We start from the raw sequence: 16,164 nt of genomic DNA, 5'->3' as shown, positions 1-16,164 counted from the left end.
GTCACAGTTAGTGACACATGCTGTGACAAAGGGGAATACTGCCAGCACAGCTATCTGGAATTCTATAAATAATTATATGCTGTTTGTGAATATCAACATGGTTTATATAAGAGGCTTGTGTTACAAATGTATTAGAACTCTATGTCGTGTGTATATCAAACTGCTGGTACAGACGTGTGTGTTGAAAAGGTTTTTGCAAAGTGGTGTTTGAAATGTAACCACCGTGTGCCCTACTGGAATATAACAGAAATGTATGTGCACTATTGAACTGTTTAAATGTATATATTTTAACAGTGGAAACTGGAATACAGGAGGTTAACTTCAGAAAAATAGCTGAAATTAAATTTCTTTATGGCTATGCAATAAAAGATGGTATGTTTCAGTTTTCAGTGCAACAAGAGACATAATGTCTGTACTAGGGAGCTCTCTGTACTGTCTTTCCAGTGAAATAATTACTAGTCTTGAAATGTGGAGGAATGTAATTGTTTTATGGCTATGCAATAAAAGATGGTATGTTTCAGTTTTCAGTGCAACAAGAGACACAATGTCTGTACTAGGGAGCTTTCTGTACTGTCTTTCCAGTGAAATAATTACTAGTATTGAAATGTGGAGGAATGTAATTGTTTTATGGCTTCCAGCATCTCCCAAAGATCTGAGGTCTATCTATTTTACAGGTAGATGCTAAATACTACTAGATTCTAGCAGTGAGGTTTCATCTGGGAACTAGAGTCAGATGACAAGAAATTATGTCATTCTGCAAACTATCCCAGCAGTGATATTTGAGATATAAATTTGAGAAGTTTCTTAGTGAGACAGAGCATTCTGTATTCTGTCTTGGACCTGGCAACAAGAAGATCCATTCAGCACACATCTGCTTTACTCTAATGAAGTAAGTTTCTAGGGAACAGTATAACTCTCTTAGCTGCAGTCATGAATATAGTAAAGCTTAGTTTAGATATTTTTCTTTATTTATTTGAGGCTATCCTGCAATGTTGTTTTAAATATTTCCTGTGGTTTTGAACTCTGATGTCACTGTAAATATATATTTAGTACTGTCTTCATTTTTTATTATTATTAAATATATTTAAACCTTTCATTGTGGCTGATCTGTGCAGAGATATTTAAGTTGTGAGAGTCTTTTCATATGTATTTGGTGACATTGTGTGGGCCACTCCTAACAGCCTACTCTTGGTCATACTACCATTTGTATTACTATTAATATTACACAGTAAGACTGGACACCTTTTGTTAAGGGCTTTAAAGTAGCCGATAAAGAGCTGACTGGTGGCAGTGGTAACTAATTTATAGTCTGGGCAGAAGGGGGCACTGCAAGCAAACCTGTACTAGCCTCTCCCAGGTGTGTGTGTGTGTGTGTGTGTGTGTGTGTGTGTGTGTGTGTGTGTGTGTGTGTGTGTGTGTGTGTCAGCCACTTGAGCAGGGACACAAAGCACTGGTTGGACAGAGAGGGTGCTGGTAGGTCTTGGCTTGGTCACTCAGCTGAGATCTCAACTCTATAGCTGTGCCAGTGGGGAGTCTTACTGGGGATCTGGAGAAAGAGGGAGAAACCAGCCCCAGATTGAGTGTGGTCTCTGTGTGCTCTTAAGGGAAGTTGCACTTGGTGCATAGAGCTGAATCTGGAAATACTGTACTTGTACTTGTCATCCTCCCAGTGTACGTCCCCCACTGTTGCCATGGTGAGGATTGAGGCTCCTTGATTACTGGTCCAGTGGTGGGTCGTCACATACTGGTGAGCAGTGGTGGGATATCCACATATTGGGATTCAGTGGTGTGGATATTGAACTCCTGTATCCTGTAAACAGTGGTCACTAATGAAGGTGTCTGTACTCTCAAGCCGCCACATGATAGACATTCAGAGTTTCATATCACAATAGTTTTTGTTTTGTTTTTTGCTTTTTTGTTTTTTTTAGCTTAGTCAGAGAGAGCAGGTAAGGATGTCAGCAGAGGATTATGGCACGCTGACAAGAAGCCAGTTGGCTGAGATGTGCCAAGCCAAAGGACTGGTGCATGCCAACCTGACTAAAGTGGAAATGGTTGCAGCCTTAGTCACAGCTGCATCACAGACCAGAAACCAGAAAGACAATCAGACTGGCCTTGGGGATGTGCAACTCTCAGAAAATGGACAGTTCAACTTTGCCTCAGAGGACTTAAAAATCTGCCTGGAGTTAAAGAGACTTGAGCTGGAGGCTAAATGTTTGGAACTAGAATCAGCAGAGAGACTGCAGCAGGAAAAACAAATGGAATTAGAAGCAGCAGACAGACTGAGACATTTGGAGACTGAAGAAAATGAGAGGCATAGTCAACATGAAAAGGAGATGCTGACTCTTTGCCAGGGTCATGGAGGTAATGGGGAAGGGAGTACTTGAACCCAGAAGCAATAAAAGTCAGTAAATCTCTTCCACAATTTACAGAGGGTGATAATTTTGATAGTTTTATTTATATATTTGAAAGGGTTTGTAAACAGTATAATGCTGACCAAAGGCTCTGGGTTCAGTTCCTGACCCCCTTACTCCATTGCAAAGCTGTAACTGCTGTTTTTAAATTGTCTGATACTGATTGCTTAAATTGTAATACTGTTAGAAATTGTTTATTAGAGTGTTTTAAGTTAACACCTGAAGCTTACAGAAAAAAAGTTTTGTGACCACAGAAGCAAGGCAGATGAAAGTGTGTATGATTATATTGCTGAGTTAAGCACTTATTTTCATAGATGGGTGAGTGGGTGTCAGGTCACCACATCTGAAGGGTTGGCAGACCTTTTGGTGAGGGAACAAGCCTTTAGCACTTTGCCTGAGGACATGAGAATCTGGTTGACAGATAGGAATGCAATAATGCAGATGATCTGCGGAAAAAAGGAGACCTATACCTAGCAAGCAGGAAAGGGATACCCAGTGCTTCACATGGATCTAAGGTAACTTATGGTGGGCAGCCTAAACCACCCCAACAGAGTCCACCAGTAACAGGGAATGCCCCTAGTTCAGGTACACAGCCAGGATCAAAGGTTAAATGTTTTAAATGTAACCAGTAGGGCCATTAAAGCATATGGATATCCACGGAGGCAAGGTGGGGAACAAAAGGTACAGGAACCAGCAAATGGGAATGACACAATGTCAGCAGTAAGTTGTCTGGAGACAATAAGGGTACCAAACTACCACAAGAGGTTATATCCTATCTTAGTAGATGGGAAACAGGCCACTGCTGAGACAGACACAGTCTCTGACCTAACCATTGTGAAGCCTACAATGGTTAAAGAGGAGCACTACTAGCTTGAGCAGTCTACTCCAATCAGAGCTTAAGGAGGGACTCCATTCCAAACACCTTTGGATACAGTTCACTTTGACTGGGAGGGTGGAAAAGGAAGCAAGCAAGTAGGTGTGTTTGAGGGTATCCCTGCAGATGTCCTGATAGGGAATGATTTTGATAATACAGTACCTTGTGTGCATGCAGTTACATGCAGTCAGGTTTGGAGACAAGTATGTAGGTCTGGTAGCTTGGGGGAACCCAGACAGACCACACACTTGAAACCAGGGCTGGTGAGGTGGCTACTTCAGGGAGGGAGCTACCCTGTAGCAGTGAGACTGAAGGTGAGCCACAGCCATTTGTGAGTACTGATGTTCCCTTGGACAGAGTGACTGCAAGGGCAGAGGTGAGTAGTAGTACCCAGGCTGACAGCGAGGCACCACTGTCAGAGGATACCAGATTTCCTGTGGAAGGAGCTGGGAAGGGTTACAAAGAGAGAGTTGAGACAGTCTCAGCTCTCAGACCCTACATTACAAGGCTTGAGGGAGGTAGCCAGGGTGGTGCCTGATTCTCAAGGAAAAGGAGAATCTGTATATTGGGACAAAGGGTTACTGTATAGAGAGTGGACCCCTGAGGGAGGGCTAGAGGGTGAGAGAATACAGAAGTTGGTAGTGCCCAGAGCCTATGGTCTGGCACTTCTAGCCATAGCCCATGACATTCCCTTTGCATGTCATATGAGCATAATCAGAGGCAAAGGCACCAAAGACAAACATATTATGCAGAACTTTTATTGGCCTGGGATTTCCAGGGATGTAACAGGGTACTGCAGGACCTGTGAGCAGTGCCAAAAGGTAGGCAAGGCAGGAGACAAAGTAAAAGCTCCTTCGATGCCTTTGCCTGTGATTGAGAAGCCATTTCAGAGGGTAGCTATGGATATTGTGGAGCCTCTCATTACCCCAAGTTCCACAGGAAAGAAATATATACTATTGGTAGAAGATTATGCTACCAGATACCCTGAGGCAGTGGATTTCTCCTCCATTAAGGCAGAAAAGGTAGCAAATGCTTTGTTAGAGATTTTCAGCAAGGTAGGTTTCCCAAAAGAAATACTGATTGACAGAGATGCCAATTTCATGTCAGACCTGCTGGCTTGTCTGTGGGAGCGCTGTGGGGTGAAACAACTAAATACCATCCCCTACCACCCCCAGACTAATGGTCTTGTGGAGAGGTTAAACTCTACACCAGAGACCATGCTATGGGCATTTGCAGACCAGTTTAAGAGGGAGTGGGACAAATATCTGCCCTATCTGTTGCTTGCTTACAGAGAGGTGCCCCAGGAATCTACATGTTTTTCACTTTTTGAGTTGTATGGGCATAGGGTGAGCGGACCTCTAGATTTGATTTGAGATGAGTGGGAGGGTGAGTGTGAATCCCACAAGGAGTCTGTTGTGGCATATATCCTAAACCTCAGGACAAGGCTAAGGGACTTCACGGGCTTTCCCCAGGAGAACCTGGCAGAAGCCCAACAGCAGAAAAATGTCTGGTATGACAGGAGTGCTTGAGCTAGAGATTATGGCTGTCATACCTGTCAGACACAACAAGCTGCAGGCAGCTTTGGAGGTACCCTTCAAAGTGTTAAGGAAGGTCAGTGATGTTAACTACATGGTAGAACTGCTAGCCAGGAGGCAGGGGCACAAACTGTACCATGTTAACATGATGAAACCTTAACATGATAGGGAGGACCTGGTGTTAAGTATTTGTAGTTGAAGGCAGGAGGAATCTGAAGGGGATCTATGGCTCCAGGGAGCTACTATGGTGGTTGCAAGCATATGATATGACAGTGCAGCATCACAGTGAAGTTAGCAATGCCAATGCAGATGGGCTCTCAAGACAGGGTATGGGGTAATGTATTGTCAGATAGGCTTATCCCTCTCAAGCAATATTTCTCAAGGGTCACTTGAAAAACTACCTTGAGTCTTCTGGGGGAGGGGGGGTGACAAAGGGGGATACTGCCAGCACCATATCTGGAATTTTGTAAATAATTATATGTCATTTGTGAATATTAACATGAATTATATAAGATACTTTTGTTACAAATGTATTAGAACTGTATGCCATGTGTATATCAAACTTCTGGTACAGAAATGTGTGTTGAAAAGGTTTCTGCAAAGTGCTATTTGAAATGTAACCACAGTGTGTCCTACTAGAATAGAACAGAAATGTACATGCACTATTTTTTTTTATTTATTTATCATTTGTTGACCGGGAAAGTCAGACTAGGTTCCACAGAGCCTGTTTTCAGCGGAGGCCTGGGGAGAAATGCTCCAGTACTGTTTAAATGTGAAAACTGGAATACAAGAGGTTAATTTAAGAAGAATAGCTGAAATTAAATTACTTTATGGCTATGCAATAAAATATGGTATATTTCAGTTTTCAGTGCAACAAAAGACGCAATGCCTATACTAGGGAGCTCTCTGTATTGTCTTTCCAGTGAAATAATTACTAGTCTTGAAATGTGGAGGAATGTAATTGTTTTATGACTTACATCATCTGCCAAAGATCTGACGTCTACCTATTTCTAGAGGAAGATACTAAATACTGCTAGCTTGTAGCAGTGGGGGTTTCATCTGGGAACTAGAGTCAGATGACAAGCAATGACATAATTCTGCAAGCTATCCCAGCAGTAATATTTGAGATATAAATTTGAGAAGTCTGTTAGTGTGACAGAGCATTCTGTATTGGGCCTTGGACCTGGAACAAGGAGACCAATTCACCACACATCTGTCTTACTATAATGAAGTAAGTTTCTGGGGAACAGTATAACTCTCTTAGACACAGTCATGAATATAGTAAAACTTAGTTTAGATACTTTATTTATTTGAGACTGTCCTGCAATGTTGTTTTAAATATGTTTTGTGCTTTTGAACTCTGATGTCACTGTAAATATATATTTAGTATTGTCTTGTATTTTTATTATTTATTGTTAAATATATTTAAACCTTTCATTGTGGCTGATCTGTGAAGGGATATTTAAGTTTTGAGAGTACTTGCTTATTTATTTGGTGATACTGTGCGAGACACTCCTAATAGCCTTGCTCTTGATCAAAATACCATTTGTATTAATATTAATATTACACAGTACGATTGGACACCCTTTTTAAGGGCTTTAACGTAGTTGATAAGGAGTTGACTGGTGGCAGTGATAACTACCTTATAGTCTGTGCAGAAGGGGGCACAGCTAGTAAACCTGTGCCAGCCTCTCTTAGGTGTGTGTGTGTGTGTGTGTGTGTGTGTGTGTGTGTGTGTGTGTGTGTGTGTGTGTGTGTGCATCGTGTGTGTGCGTCATGTGTGTGTGTTAGCTACTTGGGCAGGGACACAAAGCACTGGTTGGACAGAGAGACTGCTGGTAGGTCTTGGCTTGGTCACTCAGCTAAGATCTCAACTCTATAGCTGTGCCAGTTGGGAGTCTTAGTTGGGATCTGGAGAATGAGGGAGAAACCAGCCCCAGACTAATTGTGGTCTCTGTGTGCTCTTAAGGGAAATTGCACTTGATGCAGAAAGCTGCATCTGGAAATACTGTGTGTGTACCTGTTATCCTCCCAGTGTTGCCAGTGGTGAGGATCGAGGCTCCTAGATTACTGGTCCAGTGGTGGGTCGTCACATATGCAAATATAGTTTCAACAGCTCCTTGATTTCTGGTAAACAATAAATATCTTACAAATAGGAGATTTTTCCTTCACTAACATTATGCTTGAAAGCTCACTCCCCTAATTACTAACTTGTCTTTTTCCTCCTGTTTGAGACTAAATCTGCTAAACACATTTTATATTTTTTCACCTAGGACATCTAGGAATTTGTATGCTGTACTTTCTCTGTTTCTACTTTCTGCAAATGCCCACAAAGTAAGATTCAGCTCAGACTTATGGATCCACAGATTTCAGGTTTTAAACAAGTTACTATGCATCCCCTCAGCTGCTGCTGACTGCCGTGAAGAATTTCTGAACAAAATGTATTCAACTTGCAGCAAAGCAAAATATCAAAAGTGATGGATGGTTAAATAATTTTTTAACAAAATGTTAAAAATATAATTACTTTGCAGGAGCAATGTATAAAATGTAAAAATGTTAGGGCTTGAGATTTTATATAAAATATGAAAGATGGAAATTGTTTTGACATTTATACTAACATATGAAAAATCTATAGATTATTTTTGTGACTTGTTAACTGAAATATGAAAAGCAGAATACTCATTGGGCATCTTCTCTTAAATGACTGAGTAATCATATCCAACAGCAGAGGTAATCATTTTCCTGATACACTTCTGAAATTTACAGAGTAGACATTTTTCTGGAATGTTCTATCTTTGTGTCATTAACTTCGCTTTTCTTCTGAAACCATGTAACAGCTACCTCTTGCAACTTCTAAGCAGACATGGCCAGTAAGGAAAAGTCAGAGACGGGAGGTACAGTGACATTAATGGATTTACTGAAAGACCTGAAATACTGGAAGTAACATCACAAACACCCCTTTCTGATGACACTCTTTTTAAGTATTATACACTATATGCTATAACATTTGGTAATAAACTGGTGCTCTAAACAGGATTAAATCTTCCCTGTCATGTGCCTGCTGTATTCCAGGATAGATTCCTCTTTTCCCAATGACATGAACTGAGAACCAGAATGAATGAATGAATTAACAGATTCACAGAACCCTGCTGTATAACATAACTGCTTGTTTGTTTTTGAACACTATTAATGTGCCCACGGGCATAGTAAAAAAAAAAACTATTCAACAGGATGCAGTGGGTAGTTATTCTTGCTTATTTTTTACCATATTTTATGCTTGCTGTGTGACTGTTTGTTATTCTTTTAAACTATCCTTTTTTTAAAGGTTTGTCTTCAGCAAACTTGTATCTGCAGGTCAATTCTGTAAATAGGCTTTGCCTGCTAGTGGTTCAGGTATAAGAATCAAACTAAATAAACAATAGTGTACCTGATAAAAGCAACAAAGCTGTGCTAAAGCACAGCACAATAGGAATCCAGCACATATATCCTCAACAACGAACTGAACAGACTCAGAATATCACAGTTCTGCTTTAACAGGAAATGTGTAAAGAGCTACAGAGTAGAACCTGCATACATCTTTAGGCCAGAGATAAATGTTAAAGTTACCAGCAGCAACATACCACACTCTTGGTTAGCAATGATGAAACAGCAGCAATAGGTAATAAAGACTGTGGCAGCACAGGCACGAGACTTAATAACACCAGGGTCACATCAGTGAGCGATCAGAAAGGAAAAACGAATTGTTGAATAGATGGCCTTAGTTTCCACCATGAGAGGAAATGGAGCAGCTTGGAGTAGTGCAGGCCACACATTCTTAGTCCTTGGTCCCAAACTATGGACTCAACTCCCAAGTGAAGTTCATAACACATCTGAGTACACTGCATAAACAGAACATCCTATGACATAGAGTCTCCTTCACCTATTTCAAACATTCACGCATAATCCAAATCACTCTTACTAAAACCTTTTTTTTAACAGCACCTTTGTACTCAACATCTAACATTGTTATCAGTACAGTACAGTACATGCTCCATTTTTTTAATCCTATGACCTTGTTCTCTCTTTCTCTTGCCAGTGCATCAGAGGCAATAGAAATACCTTGCTTTCAGACATCCATATCTTCTCTGAAACTGTTTTCTTTAACATCTTGTAATGTAAACCTGTCCTTTTTATACTTGGTTTCTGTTGTATCCTCTAGACAGTGGCTGAAATGGATCATTCCACTTCCATGATATACAAGCAAACAAACACTCTAAACAGCCAACCATTAAATAATAAATAAACATACAAATAAATGCTGCATCCATAATAGCTGCATAGCATCAGCATTCAGCTAACTGCACATTAGTCATCAAAGCATGACAGTTTTATTTTAGTAATCTTATTAAGAAGGGCAATAGTACTACAGTTCAGTCTTTCTTCTATACAGTTGCACGTATTGCTTTTTTCAAGTCTAAGTTCTCTTTATGACCGTAGCTTACTCTGCTATGAATGCTTAGCTGTGGAAATATAATGAATGCAAAAAAAATTATGTTTTTATTAACACTTCTTTTAAACGGTTGCATTTATTAGTTTTTTTTTAAGGCTGGATATTGTTTCTGGACTAAAGCTGCATATACCATGCAGGTCTTGTACTACCATAGCAGAGGAATCAGTAGCAACCTCAGCATTTGCATGCAGTAAACCACTGACAGATAATACATTATATACTACTAATACTACTTTAATGGAAAGGCTCACCCAGACTCTGCTACAGTTTGCTGTGAGGGAAAGGTTAGTTTGCTTTTATTTGTTGTATTTTCTATTACTTTATTGCATTTTTCTATTTTGTATACTGTGATTTGTTTTCTTTACATTGTGTTTCACTTGTAATCTGGTTTTAACTGCATATTAAAACTTGAAGAGACCACAGTTCTGTCTCTTGTGAGTCAGACAGAAATTAGAACAGGTCAATTAAGGAGTCACACATAATTTAGAACAGGTCAGTTAAGGTTAATCATCTGCGAACTGAGGGGGGTGGAGCTAGGAACTAACCCTTCTATTTAAGAGGTAAAATAAAACATTTCAGAACTTTACTGGAAAGGCTCACCAGACTCTGCTACAGTTTGTTGTGAGGGAAAGGTTAGTTTGATTTTTATTTGTTGTATTTTGTATTACTTTACTGCCTTTTTCTATTTTATATGCTGTGATTTGTTTTCTTTACACTGTGTTTTACTTGTATTCTGCTTTTAACTGCATATTAAAACTTGAAGAGACCACAGCTCTGCCTCTTGTGAGTCAGGCAGAAATTTTTCTCAACCTTCTACCCGGTTACTGTTGTGTTCTTAAACACCACTGTCTTTCTAGCTACCTGGCCCGTATGTTAATTTGACCATATATCTCATTTCCTCTCTGCTTTTACTGGCTAATATGAGTAAGCAAAAAATTACCATTTTGTGAAATCACTCCCATTCAACTATTTAAATTTATTGGCCATCATTCTGTATTCCTTAGTACCAGAATACAAATGTGACAACCCCTTTCAATCTATCTTGCTGTTTTAAAAATAGTGATCTCCGCTACAACCTAACTTTTTAGACACATAAAACTTAAGTTACCCACTTTCATATCTAACTGCTTAGTGCACACTGCAGTGTTTAGGATAAACCATTTTTTTCATCTTACCTTTAAGCAACTATTGCAAGACCACCAGTTATTGGACAGCCCACATTCTGCCTCTTAGTAGTCATCTTGGGATTAGTGCTTCTGTTTTCTCCTGGTGAATGAAGGAGTACAGTTAAATTATTTCTTGGAGACTGCTGATCACCAAAAAGCTTAAACTGCTTTATAGGTGACAGCTTGGAATCTTTGCTTATATTCTGATCCTGGTGAGAGTATGAGACAAGTGCACTGATTCCTGTCTTTTTTTGGTTGGAGAGTGAGTGTCTGTGCTTAATGCACTTGGGTGTCGAAAGCCAGGGAACCTTTTAGGCTAGGCTTATATAGGCCCCAGGGCCAATAGCCTACTACCTACCTATGAACCTATGACTGGTCAGGTTGCTATTCAAGGCATCTACCTGAAAAAGGCTACAAGCCTACAGACTCTTGAATCATCTGGGCAAGACTGAGGATCACCAAACAGGCTGTGGCCTGCTTCTCTTCATGGGATTGGTGCTAATATTTTGCTTCTGGTGAGAGAAGAAGCAAAGGAGCATTGTATCCCAACAGAGTAAAGCTGTGCTGAGACCAGCATTAGTAGTAGCCAGCCAGTAGCCATTCATGTGACTCCCCTCATTTCATCATTCTTGACAAGCTAATTCTGTGTTTTTCAGTAAGTACTGCTTGATTTCTTTCTAACTTCAGAATATCTGCCTAAATAGTTCATCCTTAAATTTTCAGGGTCTACATACTAGTTTCCCCTCAAGTGTTTGGCAGTGCTTTGTACAGACTCAGACACCTTGGGGGACATTTTTCCTGCAAAAGCACAATTGAAATTTCTCCAATATCTAGTTGCACACAGGACAACTAGTCTGCAGTGACAAGCACTGCCCACATAGTTGCAAACCAGATACTTCTGACAGTGACTGATATTCTCATGCCAACAGTCTAATCAATAAAAAAAGGTATGTTGCCATGGATATGAACTTTCCTACTGTCTCTGTTACCGGCTTGGTGGATATGGGCATCCTGAGGCAATGCAGAAATTACCTCATGTTTTCTGACAGCCATTTAATTCTCAAACTGATACAGCATGTGAGAAATGTATTTACACAACATCACTGGAGGCAAAGCTCTCAAATAAAAGTACTCCTAATGTCAATAAAGTTGTCAGTAGTACAAGTACTGCACCCATCACACACAATTCAAAGCAGACATATAGACCCACATATACTGAGGCACTTACATGTAACCTTCCTAAACCACAAAGACCTCCTACATAAAGTACACATAACAAATATCCTCAGCAGCCCCAAACACACTCTTTCAAAACAACACCCACATCAACACATAGAGCTATATCTCATGGAGCCTATACTTCCAAGCCCATAAGGCAAATCACCAAACAATCCAACATTCTAGTCACTGGAGACTCCATTGTGAGGCATACTGATATCCCTCTCACCAGGCTGAGTAAGGAGAAAGCTACGGTCAGTGGCTTATCAGAGGATAGGATCCGCTACATTATGCATGCACTCAGGTCATTGGATCACAATTACCAATATGACTAAGTCACAGTCCATGTGGGAGTAAATGACCTGAGATGTACCTCCCTAGACTATATGAAGAGCGACATCATAGAGCTCTCGGAATGTGTGTCTCAGGCTGGTACAAGCCTAGCATTGAGCAGCATTTTACCTTCTCCAAGAATGATGCCACAATACGAACAAAAGATGATTCACTTTAATAATCAGCTTAGTTTCTGGTGTCATTCTAAGGGTGTTCAATGTTTGTCAGCATGGAAGAAGATGGTCAACAGACCACACTGCTTTGCCAGGGATGGTCTGTACCTCTACCCTCTGGGCTTTCGAATATTAGCTAAAACATTGTTTTCCCCCATAGTGCCTTTTTTAGGCGATGCCAAACTGAAAGTACGTCTGACATAGCAAATCAAAACCAAGAAAATCTAAAGGTATTACAGCTCAATGCTAGGAGCCTAAACAAAAAAAAATCCACTCCCTGGAAGCTCTCTTTACCCTAGAGAATGCTGATGTCTGTGCAGTCTCTGAGACGTGGTTTAGAGCTGCGGACAGCACACCAACAGTGCAGGGTTATAATGCGTTCCACACATTTCGATCAGCTACTTCACAGGCGGGGACTAAAGGTGGAGGTGTCTCTATTTACATCAAAAATAAATATACTTCAAAGCTGGTCAAACAGAACAATGCACTTGAGCTGCTCCATGTTCAAATCACCACAGTTAAAATCCAATACCACTTCCTTGCAAGCAATAGGTCCCCCTCTATGGCCTAGGAAACCCATACCATGTATTTAAACTTTAGAAACACTAACTATCCAACCCAATACCATATTCATGGGTGACATTAATTACCCCAGTATTAACTGGGAATCCTATACAACATCAAACGTACATGCACAGAGATTCCTGGATTTTGTAAACACAAACTCCCTAGACCAGAAGTGAATACACCAACCAGGGGTGCAACCATACTAGATCTGGTCCTCACTAATATGGGAGAGTGCTGCACACCTCCTACAGTAATGCCTTCCCTGGTAAGGTCAGGCCACAAAATGGTCTTCTTTGAAGTAAAAATAAGACGTGGATCCCCAGCTAAACCGGAAATATTCAGGAACTATTCTACGGCTAAACTCCTGATATTAAGTGAGAACCTGGAAAAATTTCAAGCCCCTATAAACCCTGTGAACACTGCTGCCTATGCAGAACTGTTCACAGAATCCCTGTACAAGCATGTTAATAGCTGCATAGAGGCAGCTGTACCCACCAGGAAAAAGTACAGAACGAACTCAAAAAACAAGCCACCCTGGTGGAATCACAAAATCAATTGGATATATAACAGGAGGAAGAAAATCATGGCAAAAATTAGGAGTTGCAGCACCCGGCAGGATAAAAGCACCCTCATTAAACTAAACAAACAACTCAGAGGACAAGTAAATTCTACCAAAGCCAAATTTGAGGTAAGTTTGACCTCCCAGGCCAAGGACAACCACAAAGCATTCTTTAGCTATGTCCGCAACCTGAAGGACACTACACAATTGTGTGCAGAGCTCATTGTAAATGGAGCCACCTATACTGAGCCAGAAGATATAACAAACCTCCTGGCTGATAAATTCAGCTCCAACTTTACTCCCCTCTCCCCCTCAACCTTCCATCAGGAAATATCACCAAATATAACTCACCCTACTATCACTAGGGAACAGGACCTTAATGCTCTTTTTAAGACTAAGAACACTGCATCAGTGGGCCCGGACAATATCCCAGGATGCCTTCTAAATAGCATGACACATGACCTATAAGGGCCTCTGGAATTACTATTTAACTGTAGCCTCCAAACAGGCTTCATGACCCATGAATGGAGAAAGGCAACAGTCATCCCTCTGCACAAAGGTGGGTCATCTACAGACCCTGGAAACTACAGACCCTTAAGTCTCACAAGTCTTATATGTAAAACCACAGAAAGAATTATCATGGGCATGATCAACAGAGATATAGTAAACCTCCAGACACTGGACCCGTCCCAGTTTGGTTTCGTCAAGGGCAGATCATGCCTACTCAACCTGGTGGACTTCTTTGAGAAGGTCCCAAAGCAATGGATGAGGGCAAAATTATTCACACTGCCTACCTTGACCTGGCCAGGGTATTTGACACAATACCCCACTCGGCCATTGTTGACAAACTCAAGAGGTTAGGTACAAACCCGTATGTCACCCGGTGGACAGCCAAATGGCTCACAGATAGGGCCCAGGAAGTTAGAACTGGGGAGTCCACCTCTACAAAGAGGCCAGTCACAAGTGTAGTCCCTCAGGGATCAGTCCTTGGAATGCTCCTTTTGACATTTACTTCTCAGAAGTCAAGGCCAATGTCAGTGGTTTCTGGCTGACTAAATTTGCAGATGATTGCAAATTAGGAGCTGCCACTGAATCTCACACTGGCACAAATGTTCTCCAGGAGGGGCTGACACAGACAAAAAACTGGTGTTAAGAGTCATGGAATAAAACTAAATGCCAAAAAATGCATAATAGGTTCATATGTTCATAGGTTCATGGGTGTGTACTAGGCTAACGGCCCTGGAGCCTATATAAGCTTAGCCCAAGAAGATTCCCTGGCATCATACCACCCAAAGTTAGTTCCCAGTGCCCCTGTCAAGCACTGAAGTGATCCCCGGGTGAACTTCCTATTGCACATCCACTCATCAAGATTTCTCTTAAAAATGGCCAGTGAAGTGCTCTGCTTGACGTGAATGGGAAGTTTGTTCCAGAGTATGGAAGTCCCTGGGTTAGGAACCTGTCCCTCCAGCATGTTCTGTTTATTGTGGTAATGAGGTTTTGGTCCCTGCAGCGTATGGCATTGAGGGATTGGGATTTCCTTAGGTGTAGCATATCTAGCAGCTCTGGGTCAGACTTTGCTTTGTAGGTCAAGCAGAGCTAAGTAGGCAATAAGAGACAGAGTATAGCTGGAGTTTTTTTGAGTCTGTCCATACAGGGCATGTGTCTAAGGCTAAAGATCCTCTTAGTAGGTAGTTTTGTGGCCTTTCCAGTTGTTGTAGGTGTCTAGTGAGGTACATACCAAATGAGGCATTGTATTCTATAACAGATCTAATGAGGAATGAGTAGAGGGGGATTATGACTTCTTTCCTGGATGATAAACCTTTTGTAATGAGATGTGCCACAGAGAAGGACTTTCTGACTATAGTGGCAATGTGTTTATTAGTATCCTTTGGAAAGTCATCCATCCCTGGTAACTATCATATTGACAACACACCCCTTAGAGTTGACCCAGTAGTCAGGGACTTAGGGACACACATAGATAGTAATCTAGCCTTTGATCCTCATGTGTCTACAGTGGTGAGGAAATCATTCTATGTTGCACAACTTATAAACAAAGGTATGGCATCTAAGTCCAAGGAAGTCATTGTTCCACTGTATTCAGCCTTCATCAGACCTATCATTGAGTACAATGCCCACTTTGGTATGTACCTAACCAGGCATATCCAACAGCTGGAACATCCACAGAGGTTCCTCACTAAAAGAATACAGGGTGTAAGTAATATGTTCTATGCAGACTGCCTCAAGGCCCTATCCCTGTATTCTGTCTCCTACAGGCTTTTGAGGGGAGAGCTATGCCTGGCATACAGGGCATTGTCAGACCCCACTCTGCTGGACCTCCTGCATATTCACAAAACAAACAGTACCAGAATTACCCATTCTAAAGACTTAGACCTTGCCTGTGATATAAATAGGACCTGCTGGAGAGATAGGTATGTATCCCACAGACTACCAAGTCTATGGAACAGGTTCCCTATCCATATGAAGCAGAGTTCCTCCCTAATCCAATTCAAGTGCAACTTGGACAACTGGATGGGAAACTAGAAATTCATCCCTGGTTTGGCACCTATGTCTCTAATGCAAACAGGTAACCTGTAAATGGTTCATCTCCCAGGCCCATGCTTACACTTATCAAGGGTATCAGAACTTGTCAGAGATTTGGGATGCATGGCTAGGCTTAAAAAGGCCCTTGTGGTTGTTAGCCTAGTAAGCACCTATAAACCCTTACACAGTTAAAAAAAAACACCAAAAAACAGCAACACTTTTCCAAGTCACTTTCTAGAAGAGGTCCCCATCTAATCAGCAAGCATGATGGGGCTTTTTCTCCATTTACTCCATTTAC

At 41.1% G+C, this 16,164-nt stretch overlaps 1 protein-coding gene across 1 annotated transcript in view; it reads right to left on the bottom strand.

Moving 5' to 3' along the window:
- The window catches only part of RCSD1 (RCSD domain containing 1), a 1,115,611-nt gene that overhangs the window by 1,008,665 nt on the left and 90,782 nt on the right, over nt 1-16,164 (bottom strand). The gene's annotated exons all lie outside the window — the stretch shown is intronic.

The sequence above is a fragment of the Protopterus annectens genome, chromosome 5.part1 (assembly GCF_019279795.1).
Source record: "Protopterus annectens isolate FY-2018-M chromosome 5.part1, PAN1.0, whole genome shotgun sequence".
In the NCBI taxonomy this organism is placed as follows: domain Eukaryota; kingdom Metazoa; phylum Chordata; order Ceratodontiformes; family Protopteridae; genus Protopterus; species Protopterus annectens.
The sequence above is the reverse complement of the archived record's forward strand: the minus strand, read 5'-3'. Positions and strand labels throughout refer to the sequence as shown.